Source organism: Delphinus delphis, chromosome 13 (assembly GCF_949987515.2).
Source record: "Delphinus delphis chromosome 13, mDelDel1.2, whole genome shotgun sequence".
Lineage (NCBI taxonomy): Eukaryota > Metazoa > Chordata > Mammalia > Artiodactyla > Delphinidae > Delphinus > Delphinus delphis.
Window position 1 is genome coordinate 73,783,274 of NC_082695.1, and position 6,210 is coordinate 73,789,483.

Below are 6,210 nucleotides of genomic sequence, written 5' to 3' on the forward strand. Positions count from 1 at the left end.
GCATTATTTCATTCTCTTTTTATGGCTGAGTAATATTCCATTGTATATAAGTACCACGTCTTCTTTATCCACTCATCTGTCGATGGACATTTAGGTTGCTTCCATGTCTTGGCTATTGTAAATAGTGCTGCTATGAATGTTGGGGTACATGAATTAACTTTTATATTTTAAATGCATTAAGAGATATGAAATTCTTGTAGAAACTTTCATTTTTTGTGGGAGTAATATTTACACATTGTTCAATGCTTTGAACTCTTAAATGAAAGTTCTACATATGAACACAAGAGTATGAAACAAATATCTGTCCTTTATTTGAATACTTAGGCAGAGAAGAAAGTGAAAACTTAAAATGCATGGAGAATCCCAAACTTTTTTTTTTAATTTAATTTTTTTCATTGAGTGTATTTTATTTATTTATTTATTGGCATATAGTTGCTTTACAATATTGTGTTAGTTTCTGCTGTACAGCAAAATGAATCAGCTATATGTATACATATATCCCTTCTGTTTTGGATTTCCTTCCCATTTAGGTCACCACAGAGCACTGAGTAGAGTTCCCTGTGCTATACAGCTGGTTCTCATTAGTTATCTATTTTATACATAGAAGTGTGTACATGTCAATCCCAATCTCCCAGTCCATCCCACCTCCCCACTTCCCCCCTTGGTATCCATACGTTTGTTCTCTATGTCTGTGTCTCTATTTCTGCTTTGCAGATAAGTTCATCTATACCATTTTTCTAAATTCCACATATATGTGTTAATATACAATATTTGTTTTTGTCTTTCTGACTTACTTCACTCTGTATGATAATCCCTAGGTCCATCCATGTCTCTGCAAATGGCACAATTTCGTTCCTTTTTATGGCTGAGTAATATTCCATTGTATATATGTACCACATCTTCCTTATCCATTACTCTGCTGATGGACATTTAGGTTGCTTCCATGCCCTGGCTATTGTAAATAGTGTTGCAATGAACATTGGGGTACATGTCTCTTTTAAAATTATGGTTTTCTCTGGGTATATGCCCAGGAGTGGGATTTCTGGGTCATATGGTAGTTCTGTTTTTAGTTTTTTAAGGAACATCCATAGTGTTCTCCACAGTGGCTGGATCAATTTACATTACAACTTTGTTTCACTCGTTTGTTTCAGCCTTTCTTCCCATCATACATTTTTCACTAGAGCTGCTAAAGTAGAGAGGTTTATTCATTCTGCCCCCAAATTTAATTATAAAATATGAAACATATATTTAGAAAATTTAAAAACATATAATAAAGTTGAAGGGATTGTAAACACCATGTATCCACCACCTATATTTTAAAATTAATATTTTTCTATATTGTTCTATCATATCTATTCATCTACCTATCCCTCTATCTACCCATCATCTCTTGTTTTTTGTTTGTTTGTTTTGTATTTCTTAAAGTAAGTTTCAGGTTTCAGTGCATTTCAGCCCCAAATACACAAATGCAGGCATATCACTGGCTAGAGTTCAATAGTTTGTTTTTTTAAAAAACTTTTTTTAAATATTTATATGTTTTTATTTTTAAATTTATTTTATTTTTGGCTGCGTTGGGTCTTCATTGCTGCACGCGGGCTTTCTCTAGTTGTGCAAGCGGGGGCTACTGTTTGTTGCGGAGCCCAGGCTCTAGGCACGCAGGCTTCAGTAGTTGTGGCATGTGGGCTCAGTAGTTGTGGCTCATGGGCTCTAGAGAGCAGGCTCAGTAGTTGTGGTGCACAGTCTTGGTTGCTCCACAGCATGTGGGATCTTCCAGGACCAGGGCTCGAACCCGTGTCCCCTTCATTGGCAGGCAGATTCTTAACCACTGTGCCACCAGGGAAGACCTAGAGTTCAATAGTTTTTAAGGATTCTCTTTTACTTTTTCAGTAAAACATACATATGGTGAAAGACATACATCTTAGTGTACTATTTAATGTTTCACAAAGACATATGGCTTAATATGCTTTTTTATAGCAAACCCCTATCAAGACAGGGTCCATTATCATCACCCCAGAAAATTCGCACCTGCCCCTTCCCAGTCAGTGCTCACCACCATTCCCCTAGAAGCAAACACTGTTCTGGTATTTTTCAACATAGAATAGTCTACCTGTTCAAGAACTTCTTACAAATGGCATAGTATAGCAGGTACATTGCCCAAGATGTCTTTCATTCAACTTGATGCTTTTGAGATTGACCCATGCTGTTTTGTGTATCAGAGGTTCATTCGTTTTTATTGCTGAGTTGTAGACTATTCCATGGCTGTTTATCTATTCACCCATTGATGGACACCTGAACTGTTTCTACTTCCTGACTCTTATGAATAAAACTGCTGTCAACATTCTTGGACACATCTTTTTTTTGAATTTTATTTTATTTATTTTTTTATACAGCAGGTTCTTATTAGTTATCCATTTTATACATATTAGTGTATACATGTCAATCCCAATCTCCCAATTCATCCGCCCCCACCCCCCTGCCACTTTCACCCCTTGGTGATTAGACACATCTTTTTGAGGACATGTGCTTTCAAATCCTGCGAGTAGAACGCTAGGTCAGATGCAGTTTAGTTTAGTATGTTACTTTTATATGAAACTTCCAGAACTTTTTTCAGAAGTGGTTGCATTAGTTAACACTCCCTCTAACAATATACAAGTTCCAGTTGTACCACATCTTCACCGACACTTGCTGCTGTCAGTTTTTATAATTTTAAATACTCTAGTGGGTCTGTGGTAAAATGTCATTCTGTAAAAAAAAAAAAAGGAAAAAGGAAGAAAAAGGGAATTCCTTGGTGGTCCAGTGGTTAAGACTCTATGCTTCCACTGCAGGGGGCACAGGTTCGATCCCTGCTTGGGGAACTAAGATTCCACAAGCCAAAAAAAAGCAACACAAGCAGCGCGGCCAAAAAAAAAAAAAAAAGAAAATGTCATTTTGTGATTGGATTTAATGTTAACTGACAATTACAGCAAACACCTTTCTATATGCTTAGCCATTTGTGTACCTTCCTTTGTTAAGTGTCTTACTCAAATATTTTGCCTTTCTATTTCTGTTTTTAAAATTTTTATTACTGAGTTGTAAGAGTTTCAGATATATATGTTTATATAAATTATATAATTTATACCTGACAAAAGACTGGAATCCAAGATATATATATGTAATTTATATAAAATACATAAACTATATATTTATATATAATTATACTTGAAAAAAGACATATATATCTCCCAGATTCCAGTCTTTTGTCAGATACACGGTTTTTGTGGGGTTTTTTAATTTTTGACTCTTGATGGTGGGATTGTGAGTGATCCTTTTTTTAAATATAAATTTATTTATTTATTTAGGGTTTTTTTGGCTGTGTTGGGTCTTCGTTGCTGCATGCAGGCTTTCTCTAGTTGTGGTGAGCAGGGGCTACTCTTCGTTGTGGTGCGCAGGCTTCTCATTGCGGTGGCTTCTCTTGTTGTGGAGCACGGGCTTTGGTAGTTGTGGCACGCAGGCTCAGTAGTTGCAGCTTGCGGGCTCTAAAGCGCAGGCTCAGTAGTTGCCCATAGGCTTAGTTGCTCCGCAGCATGTGGGATCTTCTCCAACCAGGGCTCGAACCTGTGTCCCCTGCATTAGCAGGCGTATTCTTAACCACTGCGCCACCAGGGAAGTCCGTGTTTGTTCATTTTTAATCTTACTCCTCTCCCTGTCTCTGATGGTTCCGTTTGTAAGTGGTGGTTTGGCAGATTTCTAGCATCAGGAGCGAAAACTGAAGTGCTTATATAACTCACAAACTGGATTAGTTGGCCTCTGAATGGCTGAGCTCACTATGTCAATATTCTTTCAAAGGAAGACCTCCTGTTTCATTATGCTGTAAGAGTGCATATCTAATTGAGGACTAGACTAAGTCCTGGCAAACTGGAAAGTCCATTTAATTTGTCTTCTTGGAATTCGTTCTGCACCTCTTCCCAGAGCCACTGTGGTTCCTTCCACCCAGCTAGAAATGCTACCTGACCTCCAGATTTTCTCTCCACAGGCAACCCTCTGTGTTCCTGGCTCTTCTCCCTTCTAGTACCTACAAAAACTCTGTCCCCTCACCACCCCTGGGGCCTGTTGTCTCTTTGCTCAGCTGGCGTTAGTAAAGGGACAGAAACCTAGTTCTGTGACGGCGACTGTTGCCAATCTGCTCTCTTTCATAAGATAAATCTGCATTGGATATTGACCAGCCCCGAGACCATAGCATGAATCATAGAATGTAAAGTAACCCAGCCCCTTCATTTTTACTATTGAGAAAATGAATTTCCAGAGACAATCAATGACTTGTTCAAGGTCTCACACTAGCAGAACTTGTGCTAGAATCCCAATTCCTGACTACCAGTCGGCTCAAAGGAATGGCTGCAAGCACCAAGTCCGGTGGCAAGGTGTGGAGAGTGATAGCATGAGAGTCTTCTGCAAGGTTGCCTTCACTAGTGGACAGTGGCAATCAGAGCAGGATCACCTGGTGGGTTAACAGTGTCGATACTGTGTGATGAGAATTGGGAAAAGAACTGAGGATGTCGTCACTGGAAAAGAGGAAACAGTGAGAACTGAGGCATAGCTGTGGAGCGCCGTACAACAGAATCATGACCAAGGGGCCGAAGAAGCAGCCAATTTCAGCTTAAGACAAGGAAGGATTTTCTAACAATTAAAGGTGTCCACAGATGGAAGGGGTGGTGGCTGAATTCCCTTGGAGCAGCAGATGGTGAATTCTGTACCACTGGGAGCTTTCAGATAAGCCTCAACTAGGCTGTTGTAGAAGAGGCCCCTTTACTGGGTGGGATTTTAGAATAGATTCCCTCCTGGTCCTTTATAATTGTTGGAGTCTCTGTTTTGTGTCCATCCCGTGGCATAGACACATCTACCCTTTAGAGGGAAAAAGGCCTTCTGAATGCCCTAATACAGGCCCTTCCCTGCCCCGACCCCATACACCTGAGACACTGTATTGATGGGGTGGTGGTGTCTGGTGTGCTGTGGTGTGGTGTGATACGCCATGGTGTGAGGCTGTATGGTGTAAAGTGGTGTGGTGTGTCGTCATATGATAGGAATCAGATAACCATGGCCAGAGTCTTCTAGGAGTTATACAGCCCCACTGTGGCAGGGACCAAACGGTATTGGAGCAATTTGGGTTGTCAAGGTGAAGTGTCAATGTAGTGATTTTTCTGAGCAGCACTGGCTACATCTTTGACAAGAAAGCAAGTCTTCTACGCCATCCTGCAACTGGTCTGGGAATAATTTGGCAGTCACAGTATTTTATGTCACAACAAAGTGTACAAAGTAGGGTCACGTGCGTCACCCATTCACCAACGTTTCCAATTATAGGGCAGAGTCAGGTATTGAACTGAAAATAAATCTTATCTATTATTTATAGTTTTAAAATTGTGAATGTTTTCAATGTCTGCACTCTGAGGATGCTGATGTGGGGGAGGCTCTGTGTCTGGGGGTGGGGCAGGGGGCATATGGGAAATCTCTGTACCTTCCTCTCAATGTTGCTGTGAACTTTAAACTGCTCTAAAAATTGTCTTAAAAAATTGTGAATGTTTTAAAGTTTCTGGTATAAAACAAATCACCACTCACATGCCAGTTCTGATAACAGATGAGCATGATTTAAAAAAAATGTTCATGGTATCTGGGGTTTATGGTCTGAATTTGTGTCCCCCCCAAATTCCCATGTTGAGTCCTAACACACAAGGAGAAGGTATTAGGATGTAGGGCCGTTGGAAGGCGCTTAGGTCATGAGGGTAGAGAACCTTATGAATGAGATTAGCATTCTTATAAAAGAGATTCCCCTCATCAAAAGCTCCCCTGCCCCTTCCACCATGTAAGGATAAAATGAGAATTCTACTACCCAGTAGTAGGTCTTTACCCAACCATGCTGGCGTGCTGATCTCAGCCTTCCAACCTCAAGAACTATGAGAAATAACGTTTGTCATTTATACGCCACCCAGTCTATTGGTATTTTATTACAATGGACTGAGCCTGAATGGACTAAGTGGACTTGAGGGCTAATTATCCTTAAACACTGTACCAGAATTCTCCCAGGAACTTCTGAGAGGGGCTACACTTTGCCCAAGACCATGGATTCTGGACCCCTAATAATCTGTTTTATTTGCATATTTTCAAAACATGAAACTTGTTCTTATACAACACATGCAGGAACTCTGGGTAGAGAACAGATTAGCCCCTAACTTTTTGGTC